At 45.5% G+C, this 22,725-nt stretch overlaps 1 non-coding gene across 1 annotated transcript; it reads left to right on the top strand.

Moving 5' to 3' along the window:
* Positions 1–552: 552 nt before the first annotated feature.
* TRNAR-CCU lies at positions 553–625 on the top strand. The gene has a single exon. It is a non-coding gene; the product is annotated as a tRNA-Arg (tRNA).
* The last annotated feature ends 22,100 nt before the right edge of the window (positions 626–22,725 follow it).

Here is a 22,725-nt window from a genome sequence, read left to right as displayed (position 1 = left end):
TTAATTTATTTTATTGAAGTATAGTTGATTTACAATGTGTTAATTTCTGCTGTACAGCAAAGTGATTCAGTTATACATATATATACATTCTTTTTCATATTCTTTTCCATTATGGCTTATCACAGGATATTGAATATAGTTCCCTGTGCTATACAGTAGGACCTTGCTTACCCATTCTACATATAATAGTTTGCACCTGCTAATCCCAACCTCCCAATCCATCCCTCCCCCCCCTCCCCCTTGGCAAACATAAGTCTGTTTTCTATGTCTGTTGAGTCTGTTTCTGTTTTGTAAATATGTTCATTTGTATCATTTTGTTTTAGATTCCACATATAAGTGATATCATATGATATTTGTCTTTCTCTGTCTGTCTGACTTTCTCTGTCTCGCTTAGTATGATAATCTCTAGGTCCATCCATGTTGCTGCAAATGGCATTATTTCCTTCTTTTTTATGGCTGAGTAGTATTCCATTGTATATATGTACCACATGAGATGGTAAATTTTATGTTATGTATATTTTTACCACAATAGAAAAATTGAAAACAGGGACGTCCCTGGTGGTCCAGTAGGTAAGACTCTGTGCTCCTAATGCAGGGGGCCCGGGTTTGATCCCTGGTCAGGGAACTTGATCCCACAAGCTGCAACTAAGAGCCAGCATGCTGCAACTAAAGATCCTGTCACAAACAAAAAACCCCATACTGCTCTGAAATAATTTTAAAGTGTAATTCTCCTCTTGACTTTCAGAAGAGCCCTTAGTGAGGGCAGAACTCTCCCTTTCTCACCTCTCCACAGTCACCAGGGCCTTGGCGCTCAGGCCATGAAAATGAAGACCCCTCCAGTCACCATCGCAGCTGGGCTCTGGGGACAGTGGGGATCCAAGAACAGAGCACCCTGGCGTGGTCGGCTGGGGCCTTGGTGAGGGCTGCAGGTTGAGGGACGGTCCGGGGGATTGCATACCTGCCCTTGGCCTCACTTCCCTGCTCTTCTCCTAGATGATTCTATCAGAAATGATTTGGGCCCAAGAATGGGCCTGTGATGCCAACTCTGGGCTGAATTCCTCCCCTGCATGTGGGCATCACATCGTAGACCCCGATCTTCCGTAGCAGCGTAAGAAAGGGAGGGCAAAGCCGGGAGCAGAGAACAGACGTTGAGAGGTTCACTCACTTATTTTCAAAGCAGGCCACACTACCAATGAGGAAACAGGTGCACAGAGGTGAAGAGCCTTGCTGGAGACTGTGCTTCACCCCAGCTCTGTCTGACTCAAAGCTTTGAATTACATCATAATTTCCAAAAGAAAGGGTTAGGGAACCGTTGACCATAACCACTTGCCTTGGCCAGGCATGATGATAACCGTTTGCCTGAGTTTTCTCACAATAGGACGTCCCGATAAAGAACTCAGTGCTGCCACTGAAAACAAACCGGGAGAATTCGGGAGGGGCCGAAAGGAGGGAGGGAGAAGAAGATATGTCCAGAATCCTCCTCGCTGGAATCCATCTTGGCTGAGCCATGTGCGAGCCACCAGGAAGGACCCTGAGTCAGAGTGATTGGCCAGAGACAACCCGGAACCAATCCCTTCTCCATAAAACCCTGAGACTGCGAGCCACGTGGAGAGCAGTACTCCTGGGCTCCCTTACCTGCTGCTCTCCGCCCAGGCGCCCCTTCCCAATAAAGTCTCCTGCTTTGTCAGCACGTGTGTCTCCTCAGACAATTCATTTCTGAGTGTTCGACAAGAGCCCACTCTTGGGTTCCCCTTCCTGCAACAAAAGGGTTGATCCTCACAATTACGATAAAATTAACAAGCGGCCTAAAGGACTTGTTTGGGAAATTCAGTCAAATGACTACATAACAAGTTTAACATCAAAGGCAGGCTCATTGCTTACATTATGTTTTACCATAAGCAGTTATTAAATCACTTAAAGATGTTTCAGGACTGAACGGGTTATTTCTCTATGATGCATTTCTAATGAAAGGAAACATGAACTATTATCATTCATTATAAAATGTAAAACAGGAGATTTCACAGCCAATCAAACCAGAGGTTAGAACTGGATCCTCTTGCACTTTCCCCCACATGTGTGTCAAAGCCGTTCCCTTCTGCAGGCTTCTGCTGGCCTCTGAGCGCCCTGGACCACCAGCTGCGGGGTGCTGCCTGCCTGATCTGGCCAAGAACACACCAGGAACACGCCCCAGGGAGAGGCATCATCTTCCATGGAGCTGTTGAAAACACTGGGGCTTGTTGCCATGACTGCCTTCACCTACTCTAAGGATTTATCAAGTGAACAAAAAATACATTAAAACCTCAGTGCTTGGCTTGGGGTTTTGAAGATCAGTGGCATCTGTTGTTGGGATAGATCCTTGGGGCTTTCCCAGCTCCTATTGATTGATTGATTCATTGATTGTGGTACGGATGCCCGAGGGCTCTGTGCGCAGCCCAGCTCTCTCTCTGTTGCTAATTCTCCCGCAGATCCTCGGCTGCAGCTCTGGTTCTTGCCTCTTCGTTCACACTATGTGGGACCTGAAACTTGTCTGTCCTGTGGCCCCAGAACCTTGACCGGGCAGCCTCTCCTGTCGGCTCCCAGGGAGGTTCGGCTGCCTTTTCTGATTGAGGGCTGCATGACTGAACCACACAAAGTTGCTGTTTTTGTTGACTATTTTTGTCCTGCAAAAAGGAGAGTTTCACATCCTTCACTTTCATACTTCTGGAGGAGTAAACGACCTGCTTTTGTTGCCCAATTCAGGGAACAAATGGTTCCTTCGTCAAAGAACTTTTTTGAGCCAAACAATGCTTGTTTGATGCCTGTTTCCTCTTCAGTGACACGTGTGGCACCATCACAGGAGGACCATATTCTTTCCTGCCTTCCTAGGGAGCTCCCGCCCTTTGTGCGACAAGTGCCCTTCCTCTGGGCAGCTCCACTGTGATGATCTTTTTCTGAGGGTGCAGTGACAAGAAAAACGTGAAATATTGTTCCTGTTCCCTTAAGTAATAAATTACAATTTCTTCCATTTTCTCTTTGGCTAAAAGCTTTACCCAACTTTAACCTTTCTTCTCCATTATGTAAATAGCAAAAAGAATGCGACGTGTCCACCCAAACTTAGACTGTTTGGAGCTGGAAACATCACTGACCTCTTTGTTTACTGTCTTAGAATCTTTGCAGCTGATAAATGTGTTTCTTCTTTCAAATGAACTGGAACAGATGAGTTCCCACAAAGCCTGGGTCTGAGCACGTGGTAGGAGAATATGCAGCTTCTCCACGGCTGGTGCCGGCCCATCTCGTAGAAGCTCAGAGGCCCGGGGAGGCCAGCCCCAGCTGGTCCCGGGAGAGGACCATGGTCAGCTCCGTATGCGAAATCTCACTGCCGGAAAGGGATCTGGGGTGCATCATATGAATATATACATACAATTATAAAATAAAAATAAAATAAGCAAAGAAATGGAGATGGAGGAGAATGAAGGTAGAAAGTTGAGGCCACGTTTTTCTTTTTGCCTATTCATATTTTGAGTTTTCTCACTTTCCTTATTGACTTGTAGGAGTTCCTTGTATATTCCAGGTCTGTGCTGTCCAGTGGGGTAGCCACTGGTCCCATGCGCCTGTTAGAATGACAATTAATTAAAATCCAGCTGCTCAGTCACACTGGCTGCATTTCAAGTGCTCATTAGCAGCCAGTGGCTCACGGCCAGCACAGACCTGGAACATTCCCATGAGTGCAACAAATCTTCTCAGACAGAGTGGTTCTATCTATGAACCCCTTGTCAATTTTATTCATTTCAAATCTTCTTCCAGATTATTGTTTTCTGCTAACTTTGACTATGACGACTTCACTGAACCACAGGTAGAGTTTTTAGATGGTCTTATCCCTCCTATTTTGCCCTGTCGTTGGTGCATTGAGGGTCTTGTTTGAATAGTCTCCTCCCTGAGGTCGCCAAGGCATTTCCTTTGACCTTTTTGCATCTGTTTTATGGTTTTATTTTTCCTATTTTTTTTTTAAATTTGTATTGGAGTGTAGTTGATTTACACTGCTGTGATAGTTTCAGGTGTACAGCAAAGTGAATCAGTTATACACATACACATATCTATTCTTTTTTAGATTCTTTTCCTATATAGGTCAGTACAGAGTACTGAGTAGAGTTTCCTGTGCTGTACAGTAGGTCCTTGTTGGTTACCTATTTTATATACAGTAGTGTGTATATGTCAATCCCAAACTCCGAATTTATCCCTCCCCCCCTTCCCCCTTGGTAATCATAAGTTTGTTTTCTACATGTGTGACTCTATTTCTGCTTTGTAAATAAGTTCATTTGTACCCTTTTTTTTTGATTCCACATATAAGCAATATCATATGATAATTTGTCTTTGACTTCACTCAGTATGACAATCTCTAGGTCCATCCATACTTTACCTATTAAAGTATTGAATCCAACAGGACTTTGCCTCCTTTACACAGTGGGAGGGAGGAATCCATTTACTGAGACAGGTTTCCCCAACGCTGCTGCAAACACATGGGTCTTCTCCCCGCTGGTCTGGAGCACTGCTGCTCTCCCGAGCCCGTCCCAGGTCTGCGTGTGGCTTGTGGGTCCGTGGCTCTCTCACGGGCTGCATCCACCTCTTTGCTTTTCCTCTGCTGGAGCACGCTGCCTTCTTGCTACGACTCCGTGGTGTGACTTCATATGGGGGGTGTGCCCTGCAACCCCTAGCTCTTCTTTTGCCAAAGTGTCTTAGCCATTCATGGACCCTACCCATCTACATGCATTTTAAAATCCATTTTGTGAGTTCCTCAAACATACATATCTATCTATCTATCTATCTATCTAAAATTGGCAATACTAATGAAATACGCTCCTTTAATTTTAAAAGAGTGTATGTACAGGGCAAGCTCTGAAATCTCCTTTTGAACCTAAGAATGAAGCTGCAACTGTTAACAGTGATTAAAAATCCATTCCATGGAGTTTCAGTGATTCTGGAGCACCTGTAAATGCTCATTTCCAAAGTGCTTTGCTTTTGGAGGCTCCTAATGAAGGCAGTGTGTTGCCATGGTAACAGTTACTTTTAGTTAGTACTTTTTATAGATTTAAGGGTTACACCTTGGAGTCTCTTCCTACAAATGAATAACTCTTAAGGCAGTGTGGTACTTCATTTAATGTAGATATTTAATGGCATAGAGTAGACTTGAAAGAACCAGAAATGGGAAATTTTCAGCCTTTGTATTTGATGTAGACACACATTGTTACCAGGGCTACAACATTTGCATCAATTTTTTTTTTCCACAAAATAAAAGTTAATCTTTTTATCCAATGAAATGTATTAAATATGGATTTAATAAATTATGGCAGAAATATATATGTGTGTCAGGAGTTTGCCCAGATCACCGTTTTTTACCTTGGGGCAGAATCCCCAGTTACTGTTGGGAATCTGAAGACTTGAAGAACGGTGTCTCCTGACCTAATGGGGGGACGTCACAGGCGCCCGGGGAGGAGGGAGCTGGTGGGCCTGGGTTTGGATACTAGCTCTGCCCTTTACTGCCTGTGAAGGCTTGAGCTTCAGAAGATACGGTAACCCCCATCTTCTACTGCAGAGCATGTTCTGCAGAACATGATGACTGAAACAGATCCATGTCAAAAGTGTGGAGGGAAGGCAACAGAGAGTGGTCCTCGGGGGTGCCCGGCACCAGGGAACAGATTGGGCCCTCTGCTTCCATGCAGGGGCCACGGAGCACAGAGGCAAGGCCTCGGACAGGGGCCAAGGGCCTGGGCAGAAGGCCTGGGGCTGGTGGGGTGAGGATGGTCAGGACAACGGGGCGGCGATCAGAGGCCCCAGTGTAGGCTGAGAGCTCTGTACTTTACACAGCAGCCAGCTCGGTGACCAGAGTGTGGCAGAGGGAAGACCTGGCAAAGCTAAGGGGCACAGAGAGGCTGGCACGAGGGCCGTGTGTGCCCCCGGCCCGAGGAGAGCAGGGGTGACCTCAGGCAGGGATCTGGGAGGGAGGTGACACTGCGAACCTCAGTCACCAAGAGGAGGCTCCTCTGGGCATGGAGAAGCAGAAGGAGCGGAAGGAGCCAGAGCTTATCCTGAAAACTTTGATCTTCTCTGATAAACAACTGTTTAAAGAACAGCGACGATCATAACAATATGTGGTGTCTGACATTTGTCCTTTTAAAAAAAGTTTCAAAATGCATTTATGAGCATTATCTCATTTGGCTCCCACAAGAGCTTTGTGAGCTAGAACAGGCAGACTTTACATCCTTGTCTAAAATAGGAAGAGACTGTTTCTGGAAAAGTAACAACCGCAATGAAGGCAAAACAATTTCCAGGCCTTCTTCTGCCTCCAAAAAAAAAAAAAGTGGCTTCTTTTGCCTCTGTGGTTCAACACCATGGCCAAGGTCAGTCTCATATCAGTTCTCTGGGAATCAGGAGGAAATTGCTGAAAAATGGACATGCCCAGGAGCAGTCCCTTAGACTTCTCGAGGACAGAGCTGACTGTCCAGATGACAGACCAGTTCATTGTGAAATGAAATGAAGTATACGTGTCCTACAGGTGGTCAAAACAGGGTGCTTCCCAATCTATGAGCTCTCCCACGACTCACATGGGTGTGGGCTGAGGTTTTGGGACACCTGCTGGGAATACAACTCAGCCTATCATCTGGGTCCATGTGACCTCCATCCCAGCTGCCGTATTGTGGTCCCTGATATTTCCACTCCTCCAGTCCCCTAGGGAGTTAGGAGCTTCCCACACAGCCACCAGTGACACCCACCTCCTGGTATTCATGACTTTGTGTGTATGGGCTGGACCAGCAACTTGATTTTAATGAACAAAATACAGCAGAGGTGATGGGGTGTCACTTTTGAGAGGAGGTTATAAAAGACTGTGACTTCCCTCTTTTTCATATACTCTGTCTTTCTGACTCTCCTCACACATTTGCTCTGATAAAGTGGAGAAGGTCACATGGCAAGAAACTCTGGGCAACCTCCAACTAACTGTCAGTAAAGAATCAGAGCCTCATCCTAACATCTCACAAGGAGCTGAATCCTGCCAACAACCATAGGAGTGAGCTGGAATTTGATTGTTCTCCTTTGGAAACTTCAGATGAGACCACAGCCCCAGCTGACACCTTGATTACAGCCTGTGAGAACCCCTGAGCTGTGTAACCCAGCTAAACTGTGCCCTGATTCCTGGCCCACAGAAACAATGAGATGATAACTGTGTTTTTTAAGCCACACACTTTGGGGTGATTTGGGGGTAATTTGTTTTGCAGCAACAGATAATTAATACACCTAGGTTCCAACACTTGGGGCTATCTTTGATCCTATCGATTACAATAAGGCACGTAGAAGTTCTCCCGCCCTTTTCTCAAGGCCCCTAAATTTATGCTTCTCTGGAATCTGAGGGAAGATATTGGGGAGGAAGATAATGCTTAGGAAGGAAAAGATCACTCCGTATCAGCCTCCAGACACTCTTTCCTCTGCTGGACAACCACTTCTCCAGCTTTTTGCCTTCCTTGCTCTTCTGCCTTGGACTTTCTATGTTCCAAAACTTAGCTTGAGTCCAGACTGTCTTCTTCTTCATCCTTGACCTGGATTCCAACTCCAGAGCCTGATTGCTGGGGTTCTCAGCCTGACCTGGTCAGCAGATCTTTTATCACTGCTGCATTTGATGGTTGGTCTGCGGTGTTCTTGTCCTCGTCTGACACCCACACAGATCAAACCTCCTTAGCAGCCCTGCAGGATGGCCTGATTCCCTGCCCGGGCAGTACACAGACAGGCCCCCGACTAGCTCCCAGTGCCCAGCCCTGGTGCATAGCTCCCTGACTGCTCTGCTCAAGCTTTTCATATCACTGGCCTTCGCAGCCCCGCTGCCTTACAAGGCTCACACAGTCTTTCAAAGGCCTGTGCCAAGTTCTGAGCTCCTTCCTCCCGTCTGTCCAGGGGGGTGGAATGGGACTTACGGACGGGCCAGCTCTTCGGGGGAGATGTGAATGCAGCAGCTCCACGGAGAGTTTGGCACCAGGCCTGGCCACTCAGTGGCACTGCGGTGACTCACAAAGCAGTGGGGAGTGGGGTGTGGAGTCAGAACCAGCTCCCAGGCCCTCTCAGCAATGATGAAGCAGACCATTGACTTGCAGCCATGAAAACGGAGTAAAAGTTCCTTTTTCTGGCCTCCAGGGATTGCCACAGATGGACGGATGCCAGGCCACCCGCCCAATCTGTCCTCCTCCTGAGCCCTCTGCTCCCGCCACTTTCTAGTCCAGAATTCTTTACTTTACAAAATATTTATTGGGACTTCCCTGGTGGTCCAGTGGTTAAGACTTCGCCTTCCAATGTAGGGGGTGTGGGTTTGATCCCTGGTCGGGGAGCTAAGATCCCACATACCTCACAGCCAAGAAACCAAAACATAAAACAGAAGCAATATTGTAACAAATTCAATAAAGACTTTAAAAATGGTCCACATCAAAAAAAAATCTTTAAAAAAATAAAAATAAAGAATAAAAAAATAAAAAATATTTATTGAATGGGTGAACCCCACAGACATTATGTGAAGCAAAAGAATCTGAATACAAATGAGTAAATGCTGTGCACTTCCTTTAGATGGCATTTTAGAATAGGTGAAGTTCAGTAAGGTGAAAAAAAATCCTACTAGTTGCCTCTGGTTGGTGAGGGATTGCCTGACCAGAGATGTGAAGGAACTTTCTGGACAGATGGAGATGTTCTCTGTCACAGGGTTGGGGGCACCACAGGTGTATGCATTTGCCAAAATCGTACAGCCAGCTTTGTGGTTCTGTCACTAAGTCATTTTGATAGATGTAAATTTTATCTCCAAAAAAACTAAAAAATAATATTATGTCAGGGCAGGGAGTGGGTGGGATTACAAAAGAAGCAGAAATGGCAGAATGTGGATAATTCCTGAAACTGGGTAACTGGTGCACAGAGGCTCATTACATTATTCTGTTTACTTTGTATATGCATAAACTTTTCCATAATAAGGCATTGAAAAATTATCTACTGAACACATATTCTGTACGAGACCCTAAGCTAAACGACACGGCACAGGCAGACAAGGCTGCAGATACAAAAAGTCAATTAAAGATGGAATTTTTACTTACACACATTAAGTGCCTTGAAAGGGGGAAATGTGGAAAGAAATGCTGACCATTATTAATACCTTAAATTGTTATTCATTAATAACCCTTTAGTGTCGTTTATAATTTGCCACGGATATGTATGCTTAGGAGGAATACTAATGATACTCTCATCAGATCTATAAACAAAATTGCTCTGAGATATCTTGTTTCTTCCCACTTCTATACCTTTGTTTTTGCTATTTCCATGAATGCTTGCTTCCCTCTGTCCCTCCAAACCTATGTAAATTACACTCATGATTTAGCAGCACTACTCAAAACACGGGCCCAGGAAGATGCGGACCTCTTACCAGGGGTAAATCCACCTGCTGCTTCTTTCATCAAGATTGTCATGTTATGTTATCCTCATAAGAAGAAGGGCAGCAGAACTAAACGTTGTGCTGGGTGATGTAGTTGATTTACATTCTGATTCAAGCTGGATTCTTAGACCAGCAGCCAGTCCTGGGACTAACACTAGGGCAATGGTTCATTAGATTCACCTGGGGAGCATACAGGTCCACTAAAGCAGAATCTCTGTGTTGTGAGTTCTCCACGTGATTCCTATACACAGCCAGAGGGTGAACCAGTGATTCATGAACCGCATAAGTCATTTCCCCTCCAGGAGTTTCTCTGTGCCGGCTCTGGAAGAGTTTTCTTTTATCCAACACCCTCCACGTTGCTGACTTCCAATCTGCTGTCTAAGTGTCTGGGGCCTTGTACTGTTTCAAACAATCATGCTTGGTTTCTTCAATAAGGATGTATGGATATGTGTTTTTGAGGGTAGGGACCATCTTTTACTTCTTTGTATCCCTCCCAACACTTGGCACTATGGTGCTCAGTAAACATTTGTTCAAAATGTTTTTTTAGAAAACGATCAAGTATTTCCTTATTAAAACTTGCCTGGGGATTTCCCTGGTGGTGCAATGGTTGAGAATCTGCCTGCCAATGCAGGGGACACGGGTTCGATCTCTGGTCTGGGAAGATCCCACATGCCGTGGAGCAACTAAGCCCATGCACCACAACTACTGAGCCTGCCCTGTAGAGCCTGCAATCCACAACTACTGAGCCCACATGCCGCAACTACTGAAGCCCACGCGCCTAGAGCCCATGCTCCGCAACAAGAGAAGCCACCGCAATGAGAAGCCCACACACTGCAATGAAGAGTAGCCCCTGCTTGCTGCAACTAGAGAAAACCCATGCATAGCAACGAAGACCCAACGCAGCCAAAAAAACCAAAAAAAAACACAAACAAATAAAAACTTGCCTGTATTCTTTAATTATATATATATATATCTATAAATATATAAAAAAATATATATATATATATATATAAATTCCTATGGTCTGAATGCTTATGTCTCTCCCCGCAATTCTATGTTGAAATTCTAACCTGCAAGGTGAGGGTATTAGGAGGTAGAGCCTTAGGGAGGTGATTAGGTGCCCATATAAAAGGGACCCCAGAGAGCTTCCTCGTCCCTTCTACCACATGAGGAGACAGAGAGAAAACAGCTATCTATGAATCAAGAAGCTCTCACCAGACACTGAATCTGCCGACACCTTGATCTTGGGCGTCCCAGTCTCCAGAACTGTGAGAAATAAATTTTTGTTTTTTATAAGCCACCTAGCTGAGGGTATTTTGTTATAACAAACCAAATGGATAAAGACATATAGATATCTATAAATAACTCAAGAATTCTTTCTCAAGGTATTGAACTAAATGATTAATTATTACTGGGACATGCTTTTTCATGAAGGAAATATAAAAAGAGATAAAATTTAAACATAACTTTTCAGTTATTTAATTTTGCAATATGCCAATTCAATGTATTTCCTATTTAAAAGATTCTGTCTATATTATTTTGCTATCCGTCCTCACGCAAACTATTTATATGCTGAGTTGTTTGCAGAGGAGAAATTTGTTCTAATGGAGTTACTGGGAGTTGAGGTAAACCGACTCAGGCTTTAGAGAACCATCGTTCTTACCAGTTGACCACAAATGAGAGGAACTATGTGTACCTATTACAGATCAACACCAGAATGATCTTCACACATAATGGTGCAGAATTTTTTTCCCAATGAAACATGGAAAAATGTAGCAGCCCAGAGTGAAGTTGCCTTCAAAAGCTCTCTGGAGTGAAACCACTGTGTTCTCCTGGGTGACAGAGCCCAGTTCTAACGTCCATCAGAGAGGCTCCTAGGAACGGCTTCCATTAAACCAGAGCCTGGTTGCTTGTACCACACTGATAAAGACAAAATTCATCCTATCTACCAAAAACATTCTTGCCATACAAGACTTAGCAATGAAAATAAACAAAAGCTTTAGCTGTCAACTACAGATACCATGAAGAACGGTGAATTTCGGTTTTTGTTAATGCTCATTTGTCTTTGCTTTTAATTGCTTAGTTGGCTGCAAAAAGTGTTCACATTCCTTTACGATATTGTTTCACTTGAAGTTAATTGTGAAAGAAAAGAGAATTAATAGCACTTCTCAGAAGCCCACATGTTATTTAACCTAAAGAACTTTACGTCAGAGATTTCAGTGTGAGTCAAAGGCCATCATTCCTTCATAATAGGGTGATTTAGCAAATTAAAATTAGGAGAGCAGTAGATAGTGCTGATGAGAATGGCAAAAACGCATTAAGAGTGATTCATTCCTTGAAGAAAAGAATCACTGTCAATGCCAATTTTAAACACTGTGAAATTTACTAACTATTGCAGAGCACCACCTAGTGGTGATGATATAGCTCCCCCCTCGTGTTAAAGGAGGACTGCACTTTACCTCAGCCTGAAATTGGCAAATCCACATCCACAGTGGATGACACACACCATGACTGTAAACTATCAAAAAGGTGAAAGGAGAAAGGCATCTTTTATCACTCAAAATTTGTTTAGGGTGATAAAGTGCATTAATATAGATAAGGTAAGCAAGTTCCAGTAGCTTATATGAAATTTTAAAATGTTCCAGGGTCTCAGACATGTCCAATATGGATTCTCAGTAAATTCTGTTTTAGGATATTGAACAAGTACTGTGGTTACTTTTCTCACAATAATTACTGCAATCTGTCTTATCTGTCTTGAGTTATACCATAGAATATTGAGTACTGCTTTGTTTTTTTCTTACTCGAAACAAGTGTAATTTGTGCATTTCTTCAAGTGCAATCTGAAAATCAAACGCTTTTGACATGGTAGGTGTCACAATTATCTTTATTTAATGAGATTTATGGAGGGTGAAAAAATGTTTAAAGGGATATTTGCTTCTATGACAACTTGAGGGCATAGCTGAGAGTATTATGGGTAATTTGGACACTTTCTGATCAAATTCAGATATAACAAGACACTTACACTTAGTTTACCAATATTTCTAATTATAAGCACATTTTCAGACATATAGGGCTCACTGTATTTTAAACATAGACAAGATTCAATGTGAATCTATCATTTTTCTCTTGCTTCAAGCCTTGTTCTATAAAAGAGCCATTGATTTGTTTGGCATGGGTAAACCTAATTTAATCTGTTAGATGTCCTTCTCAACAATAAAGGATCTGAAGAAAAAAGTTAATGACTAGGCCTGAAATTATTTTTAAAATTCACAATGTTGTCTATTCTATTTTCCTTACTGACTTAACAAATCTTTAAACAACCTTCATGTGTATTATGGAGATATAACTTATACCATACAGTGATGTGATTTATTGAATGTGAGAGAAATTCTCACATTCAATCTTAATTTCCTTAAAAAGAAAAGACGAGAACAGGTTACAGTGTTTAAATAGTGAATGCTTTTTTACCAACAGATGGAGAGATATACCATGTTCTTGGATTGGAAGAATCAACATTGTGAAAATGAGTATACTACCCAAAGCAATCTACAGATTCAATGCAATCCCTATCAAATTACCAATGGCATTTTTTACGGAGCTAGAACAAATCATCTTAAAATTTGTATGGAGACACAAAAGACCCCGAATAGCCAAAGCAGTCTTGAGGGAAAAAAATGGAGCTGGAGGAATCAGACTCCCAGACTTCAGACTATACTACAAAGCTACAGTAATCAAGACAGTATGGTACTGGCACAAAAACAGAAACATAGATCAATGGAACAAGATAGAAAGCCCAGAGATTAACCCACGCACCTATGGTCAACTAATCTATGACAAAGGAGGCAAAGATATACAATGGAGAAAAGACAGTCTCTTCAATAAGTGGTGCTGGGAAAACTGGACAGCTACATGTAAAAGAATGAAATTAGAATACTCCCTAACACCATACACAAAAATAAACTCAAAATGGATTAGAGACCTAAATATAAGACTGGACACTATAAAACTCTTAGAGGAAAACATAGGAAGAACACTCTTTGACATAAATCACAGCAAGATCTTTTTTGATCCACCTCCTAGAGTAATGGAAATAAAAACAAAAATAAACAAATGGGACCTAATGAAACTTCAAAGCTTTTGCACAGCAAAGGAAACCATAAACAAGACGAAAAGACAACCCTCAGAATGGGAGAAAATATTTGCAAATGAATCAACGGACAAAGGATTAATCTCCAAAATATATAAACAGCTCATTCAGCTCAATATCAAAGAAACAAACACCCCAATCCAAAAATGGGCAGAAGACCTAAATAGACATTTCTCCAAAGAAGTCATACAGATGGCCACGAAGCACATGAAAAGATGCTCAACATCACTAATTATTAGAGAAATGCAAATCAAAACTACAATGAGGTATCACCTCACTCCTGTTAGAATGGGCATCATCAGAAAATCTACAAACAACAAATGCTGGAGAGGGTGTGGAGAAAAGGGAACCCTCTTGCACTGTTGGTGGGAATGTAAATTGATACAGCCACTATGGAGAACAGTATGGAGGTTCCTTAAAAAACTAAAAATAGAATTACCATATGACCCAGCAATCCCACTACTGGGCATATACCCAGAGAAAACCGTAATTCAAAAAGACACATGCACCCGAATGTTCATTGCAGCACTATTTACAATAGCCAGGTCATGGAAGCAACCTAAATGCCATCAACAGATGAATGGATAAAGAAGTTGTGGTACATATATACAATGGAATATTACTCAGCCATAAAAAGGAACGAAATTGAGTCATTTGTTGAGACATGGATGGATCTAGAGACTGTCATACAGAGTGAAGTAAGTCAGAAAGAGAAAAACAAATATCGTATATTAATGCATGTATGCGGAACCTAGAAAAATGGTACAGATGAGCCAGTTTGCAGGGCAGAAGTTGAGACACAAATGTAGAGAATTGTCATATGGACACCAAGGGGGGAAAACTGCAGTGAGGTGGGGATGGTGGTGTGCTGGATTCGGCAATTGGGATTGACATGTATACACTGATGTGTATGAAACTGATGCCTAATAAGAACCTGCAGTAGAAAAAAACAAACAAAACAACTAATACTAAACTATCATTGGGTTATTTGTATGGAAATATGTTAATATAAATGTTTCAGACATTACATGAAATTTCTAAAAATCTTATATTTGTATTGGTATGGAAATATGTATGGAAATATGTTAATATAAATGTTTCAGACATTAAAAAAAAAAAAAAAAAATAGTGAATGCTTTTGTAAAAGAGCGGCTAAGTGCAGTCTTTCTCACAACTACTCAACTTTGGTGGCAGCATGAAAGCAGCCATAAACTTTATGCAAATGAGCAGACGTGCCTGTTTTCCAATAAAGTTTTTTTTTTAATTATTTATTTATTTATTTATTATTTATGGCTGTGTTGGGTCTTCGTTTCTGTGCGAGGGCTTTCTCTAGTTGCAGCGAGTGGGGGCCACTCTTCATCACGGCGTGCAGGCCTCTCACTATCGTGGCCTCGCTTGTTGCGGAGCACAGGCTCCAGACGCGCAGGCTCAGTAGTTGTGGCTCACGGGCCTAGTCGCTCCGTGGCATGTGGGATCTTCCCAGACCAGGGCTCGAACCCGTGTCCCCTGCATTGGCAGATTCTCAACCACTGTGCCACCAGGGAAGCCCTCCAATAAAGTTTTATTTACAAAAACAGGCTGTGGGTTGGATTTGGTCCACTGCCATACTTCACTAACCTTGATCTCTATCATCAGCAGGGAAATTGGTATTTTGCTGCATCTTATTAAACCTCTGTTCAATATTTTTTATTATTTATTTATTATAACAAATATTTATTGAGCACCTACTGTGCTCCAGGCACTGCTCTAGGAACTAGGGATACAGACGTGAACAAAATAAAATCTCTATCCTCACAGAGCTTGCATTCTACTGGGAGAAAACAAACGAACAAAGAAACAAAACATGCAATGCATCAGGGAGTGATAAGTGCTTGAAGAAAATAAGGCAGGATGAGGGATGGATAGTTCTAGAGGTGGGAGTGGCACAGTTCTAGAAGGAGGGCTAGGAAAGTCCTCCCCGAGAGGTACGTGAGGGTCAGAAAGAAGCCGCCCCACCCCTCTGCTGCGTAGGGGGGGTTGGCAGCTGTTCCAGGGAAGACAGCAGGGTGGAGTCCTGAGCCAGGAGGAGAACCAGCCAAAGGCTGATGAGCCTGCAGCCCTAGGGGAAGGAAGGGAGGTATCCAGGGGCCAGGGCCAGGGCCTCCAAGGCCATTTTGAGGAGCAAGGACTTTATCTTGGTGTCATGGAGGCCCCTAGGGGCCTTTAAGCCAGGCAGTGAAGTGACTGATTGACGCGTTTATAATGTGTCTCTCTCCGCTGTGGCACCATGGGCTGTGGGTCCAGGACCAAGCAGGGCGGGTTAGGAAGCCCCACAGCCTCCAGGTGCGGGTGGTTGGACTTGGCCGCGTGGTGAGGAACAGTCAGATCCCGGGAACAGCTGGGGCTGGGACGTGGGATGAGGGGAAGGGAAGCCAGGGGGACCGTCCAAGGACTTTGGACAGAAGTGCCATTTGCTGAGCCCTAAGCCAGGGGGACCGTCCAAGGACTTTGGACAGAAGTGCCATTTGCTGAGCCCTAAGGCTTGGTTGGCACTTGGCAGGGGCTGGTTCCCAGGTGCTTTGCTAGCATCGTTTGGGTCGCCTCTTAGGCTGGAGGCAGTGGATCGGACTGGGCTTCAGGGAGGAGATGCCAGTTGGGGAGTGATGGGTAGAGGCCCACAAAGTCATCAAGAGAGCCACCAGGACTGGGATCCCGCGGAGGAGCAGGAGGAGTGGGGAGGGAGGCGGGGAGCGCATCCTGGAACAGCTGAGGAGAAGGCCAGGGATGGAGGGATGCGGGGGGGTCTCACCACAGCCTTTATGGGGGCGGCAGGGGGAGGGGGAGTGGGCTGCAGAGTAGGTTCAAGAGGAACCAGGGGGTGAGGAAGCCAAGCCGGGTGCGTGGAGACCCAGGCCCAGGATGGGCAAGCTTTCACCCCTGCTCACTGCAGGCCAAGCCGCGAGCTCCGTCCCAGGCTGTGCTGGGCTCTGAGAAGGAAAAGGTGGATGTAAAAGATTCCTTCTTGTGAGTGTGTGTGCCGGGGGTCGGGAGGCAGGGGAGGTGTGAGGGGAAACAACCCATCTATTCTGATAAGCATGAAAATAGGGGCCAGAGTGTGTGGAAACAGAGCTGAGGGTCCCATTCCCGGGGAGGGTCCCATCCTGGCTGCCCAGGTGTGTTGCCGGACAGTGGAGGAGATTTTAGAGTGAGATTCCCAAGGGCCTAATCAACCAAAAAGTGTGGACCCCACACGGGTGGTTTGGCTGTTCCCAATCCACAGTGAGGCCTGGTGGGCAGAAGACCTTCCATCTGTAGGTGTAGGTGTTTCCTTCCATCGGTAGGTGTGCTAAGAAGCAGGCCGGCCGAGTCCTGGGGCTTGCATCCCGCACACACCCTGTGAAGGAGGAGTGCCAGGTCCTTGGAGGCCGTGGGGCTCTGGAAAGGGCACAGAACCAGGGGCCTGGAGCCAGTCCCTTCAGCCCCGAGCCTCAGCTCCTAAACCTGCCACTTGGGGATAATCGCACTCTGAGGTGTGGGGAGAGGAGCTAAGATAACGCATGGAAAATGACTGTGCCCCGAGGGGGCTGTGGGTGTGTGACGAGAGTGTCCTCAGAACTCCGCAGGAGCATCCAGACCCACCCGAGAATTATGACCTGACACCCGAGGTGAGGCTCGTCCCAAATGAGTGAAATATTTAGGTATAGGACACGCCCAGCATTTCTTTCCGTTCATCCCTCATTGTCCCTTTTCAATGCATTTAATGACTGTAAACAGAAACACAGTGTCAGCTGGGCTCCTCCCCGCCTCCGGCGGCCTCATCCAGATGCAGCCTGCCTGCTGCCTGTGTCTGGGATGCCATCTGGGCGTCCTCAGGACTGCTGCTGCCTTCTCATGGGTGGAGCCGCAGGTCCTGGATACTGTTGCCTTGGTGAATTCACAGTGCTGTGTGTGGGTAGCAGGGGAAAAATCTCTGATTTAGTCTCTGCTCTTAAACATTGAGGTTATCCCTGATGAGGCTTAAAATTAAGACTTCCTCTCTCTTTCCTTGTCTTTTTCTTCAGTGTATGCGTCTGTGAGCAAGGAGTGTTCTTTTCTTGACAGGTGAATGAACAGAAAAAGGAGAAAAGCACACGCTTGCTGTGTCCAAGTCAATCCCCTCTCTCTAGCTCTTCACGGAAAGGAGAGAGAAACATCACGAAGCACGCAGGGTACTTTTTCTGAAATCAGGTCCCAGTGCTGAGTGGGAGGACCCACTTCGAGGGCCTCCACTCCAGCCTGACTTCTGCGCAGTCCTGGCGTAGAGGTCCTGCTCCAGCCTCCTCTGCCGACGGTGAGCAGGAGGATGAGGGGAGAACGGTGACCCCACCGGGCACAGAGCAGGGCCTTCACCACGACCGCTGTGCAGCAGACGTACGCATGGATGAAATGTCTTCTAACAGTTGGTGGAACCCTAGTTGATTTTGCTGCTAGTGTGGCAAAACTCAGACAGGAAAGACACTTTCCTCACCTCCTAATAAAATCACATAGTGCATCTCTAACTTATTCATTAATTCACAGAACCTGGATATAAATTTCGGGAGAGGAATTATCATATGACTGCCCTTCTCAAGAGGCATATTTAGGAGCTGGCCATACAGGTGCTTAATAATACCTACTGTCATCACTACTGTGATGAAATAACCTAATGAGGTGTATTTTTCACAGGACTCCATTCAACACGAGTATGAGATGATCAATGATTATTTTAGACCAGTGTTTCACAGATGCAGAAAAATCGACATATTATAGGTTGTTTTCTAACCCAAATAGGATTTAGGTTTATGCACTTTGCAGGTTAACCTAACAGACATAACTATTGTTCTAGAATGTAGAACATGTTTATCCAACATGTAGGGCCATTTTAACTCTTTAAATCATGGCAAGATACAGTCGGGAGTCTGCAGAAATTGTTAGCAATAAACAGTGAACACAGAGGGAGTGATGATAAAATGATAAACCAACACAGACAGAATGTCCAGTGATGGCCCAGCGTGGAAGGTTCTCGACATGCTCTCCAGCAGGGTTGGGGGTACCCAGTTTAGAATTTCAGGCTAGGAAAGGACAGTGAGGTCAGAGAGAAGACAAGCAATGCGCAAAAGGGAAGAACAGGTCAGGGGAGGCTGTTGAGAGCATAGGTCACGGCTCTGGAGAGAAGGGCCAATCTAGAGATATGGGTGGGGTCGGCCGCAACTTTTCCTCGGGAAATGGCTAAAGTCACGAGCTCAGTCTTCAGCTCAGAAGGGCCTGAGGCTGGGGGCAGGGGGAGATGCACCTAGACCACTCCAGGGCACGTCTCACCCCACGTGCACCTGTATCCACACAGACATGGCCCTGGGGAATGGAGGAAAAAGAGAAGGTGTTGACCCTCCCCAGGAATCAGGAAAATCCAAAGCCTTAGAAGCTCAAAGAAAGCAATTTTTTGGTGTGAACTTATCTAGGCCGCGGTGCCCAGGTGTTTCGTCAAACACCAGTCTAGACGGGGCTGTAAGGATATTTCTTAGGTGTGATTAACATCTAAACCAGTGGACTTTGAGTAAAGCAGGTTACCCTTCCTAGTGTGGGTGAGCCTCACCCAATCACATGAATAAAGAATAAAGACAAAGGTTTCCTGAAATAGAAGGAATTCTCCTTAAGATTGCAACATAGAAACCTGCCAGGGTTTCCAGCCTGCTGCCCTGTGGAGTTCGGACTGAAGCCTCAACATCAAGTCTGATCTGGATTCCCACCCTGCCAGGGCTTGCCCTGTGGATTTTGGACTTGCCAGCTCCCACAAATGCACAAGCCAATTCCTTAAAATAACTTTCTCTCTCTCTTTCTCCGTAGGGGTGTGTGTGTGTGTGTGTGTGTGTGTGTGTGTGCGTGTGCGTGCGCGCGCACGCGTGTGTGTATCCTTTCTCCTTATTGAAAACAAGAAGTAGACGGGGAAAGAAACAAAAATCACCTCTTTGACAAACGCTGCAGGCACCTGTCGCCCTGGGTCCTGTTCCGGGAAGGGCTGGGATGCCGGGGGGCTGGCCTTGGGCCTGCTGGACACAGCTGGGAGGACACTTCGCTCCCCACAGAGGGGGCTCACCTGCACGAGGAGCGCTCATCACAGGGAGCCCAAGCCCACCCAGGTCAGCTTCAGGGACCCCTGAGAGCTTTGCCCCAAGACTAAATGGGTTCTCCACGCAGCCAGAAAAAGGATCAAAAGCAGGATGTATACTTTCCAAGTGAATAGACTATGATAATGAGGCCCCAAGTACATATTTAAGTTAATAAGCCCTATGAATGGAAAAATCGATTACATACGCTAATTAAATACATTAAAGGTTGGCCTGTGCACTTTTTCCACAATGCTTACTAATTATCACAATGTAGCTATTTATAAGCAAGCCATAAGCAAATTAAAGAAAACGGATGGTTTACATTTTTCATGCCTTTTGGAGGGGGAAGGATTTTGACTGGAGTAGAAACCGTTTTGACAGTTGCTTTCGGTTCTCGGTTTATTCAAATCCTTCCCATCAGAGTCTGTATCTGCAAGAAATAGCCATGAAGGCTGAGCACAGTCCAAGTTTCACTGTAGCCAATAACATACGTAACCTGTGAGCTGGAAAAGCAGACGAAGGCCACTCATATTAGAATACTTCCAGAACGTCCCATAAAAAGTTGAATATTCAGGGTTTTTTTGAGGGGGAAAGCATTAGAACACATTTTAGTGGATCACTGCACGATTTTTTTTTTTTTTTTTTTTGGCTGCGCTGTGTGGTTTGTGGGATCTCAGTTCCCTGACCAGGGATTGATCCCAGGCCACAGCAGTGAAAGCCCGGAATCCTAACCACTAGGCCACCAGGGAACTCCCCACTGCATCCAGGACATTCAGATGTTAGAATTTTACCATTGAAATGCAGAGTTATCCGGGAGGCTCTGAAAGTGCAGTTCGGGGCTCCAATAAGGAACAAAAGCCCGGGGGCAATTAGGAGCGTGCTTCCATGGCATCCAGGGTCTGAGATTCATGTGCTCTCCAAGAACCATTTTTCTATACCGTGGAACAACCCAAGAAGACACACAGTGGCCTGGGCACATCCTCTAAAATATGGGCATCAGCAAAACGATTTGTAAATGGTCAGGGGTCAGGGTGAAATCAGAGCTACGCGGGGAGGAAGAAAACGGAAAAGAAAAACATAGGACTTTTCAAATGCTGGAAACACACGCAGAATGTGAACATACTTGTTAAATAATTGAAGACTTTCTCGATCCTCAGTCTCAAGGACACTGCTAGGTTCGGGCTGAGTTCCAACCCTTGCTTTTTCCTCTGCGGCAGCTACATCTTGCAGGATCCTGTGGGTCTGCTCTGCATTGTAACATAAACAGGAATCACAGTTCTGGCAAGACGCTCTCCCACTTATCCCTGCCTTGCTTCCCTTTGCTAAAGTCATCTCTTGCTGGAGACGTGGCCGTTCCAATAGTGCAGAGAAGGGCAAACAGGATTCAGGCCACACTTTTCTAAACAAACGCCCGTTAGTTCATTGAAATACGGATTATTGTTTAAGTCCTTCAATTGCTCCTTGGGGCTGGGAAGAAAGGGCCGTTTTTCAAAAGCCCATGTCGGTATTTTTCTGAGCACAGGGCTTTGGAGTAAATAAATACTCACATTCCTTGCAATATGTAAAAATGGGTTTCATGGAAACAGGGAAGAAGGAAAAGGAGGAGCCAGGATCCCTTTCAAATGTGGCTTCTCCTGAGCTGCTGACCCAGGACACCCACGGCCTGTGTGGGTTTGGGAGGCAGAGGCACGTGAGGCTCACCAGGAAAGCTCATCTTCTTCCTCTCTGGGACCTGACTGTGATTTGGGGCAGCAGCTTTACCGCACACCCAATTCAAACCCTCTGAGACTTTGTTCCCTACAAGCCTCTTTGTCCCACCTCCCATCCGTCACAAGAAGCCATCTTCCCTACCAAAGAGCTGAGGCACCCAATTAAAACCCTCCGTGGGGCCCCTTCAGCATCCAAGGCCACCTGCCGACCTCTCTGCCCACCCCCGCCTGCACCGGCCCTCGCGCTCACGTGCTCCTCCTTTGTCATGTCCCCCTCGCCCTCTTGCTCCTGGAAGGCAGCTCGCATCCTCCCAGAGCACGCCCAGTGCTGGTCACATACCTGCCAGGTGCAGGCGTGTCGTGATCTGTGTGGCCACAAGAAATCGCATCGCGGTGGAAGAGCCCACCCAAGAACTGGGCTGAGGGAGAGGCTGACTCTGCTCACACTTACATGGTCCTTCCAGCTCTAGATCCCACCTGCCCTCCCAGTGCACGAGGGTGGGAATAGGAGAAACGCAGTGCCCGCCTTAAGGGGCCGTAGGGATGAGCCTCTCGCCCTGTATGTGGGGTTCTCCCCTGTACTTAGGGGTGTCAGGCGCTCTTTTCATCTCTATGGGCACAAATGACCTGTTGTAACAACTAGTGCTTCCGCAAAGAACATTAAAATGTGGACATAGGGACTTCCCTGGTGGTCCTGTGGTTAAGAATCCGCCTTCCAGTGCAGGGGACGCGGGTTCTATCCCTGGTCAGGGAACTAAGATCCCACATGCCGCGGGGCAGCTGAGCCTGTGCAACACAACTACTGAGCCCAGGCGCCACAGCTACAGAGCTCACACGTTCTGGAGCCCGTGTGCCTCAACTAGAGAGAAGCCCGCGTGCCGCAAAGAGCCCTCGCGCCTCAATGAAAGATCCCACGTGCCACAGCTAAGATCTGATGCCGCCAATAAATAAATAAATAAATAAATAAATAAATAAATAAATAAATAAATAAATAAAATACGGCCATAAAACATAGGACACTGTAGTGTTCCTGGGCCCCAGGATCTCATTAGCTGTTGATACTGAGTGAAATACAGTAACTGCATGCCTCCACCTTTACACCAATTAGATCGTTTTGCCTTCGCAGATGCTGCAAAGCATAACTGCTAACTTGGATCCTTTCCTGCATGGTCACCCTGGGACATATTTGTTTATAGTATGTATGTCTCGTGATGGCAGCTGGCCTTGTGTGTATTCTAAGGACGGCAAGACCTCCTAGGCATTTACACAGGCTGATTCTACCCCCATACAGTGAGAGGAGGTGGATTTCCTTCTGAAGGGAGGTGTCGTGATAGCCCA

The sequence above is a fragment of the Balaenoptera musculus genome, chromosome 2 (genome assembly GCF_009873245.2).
Source record: "Balaenoptera musculus isolate JJ_BM4_2016_0621 chromosome 2, mBalMus1.pri.v3, whole genome shotgun sequence".
Classification (NCBI taxonomy): Eukaryota; Metazoa; Chordata; class Mammalia; order Artiodactyla; family Balaenopteridae; genus Balaenoptera; species Balaenoptera musculus.
Note: the sequence above shows the minus strand (reverse complement) of the source record. Positions and strands in the feature narration are given on the sequence as shown.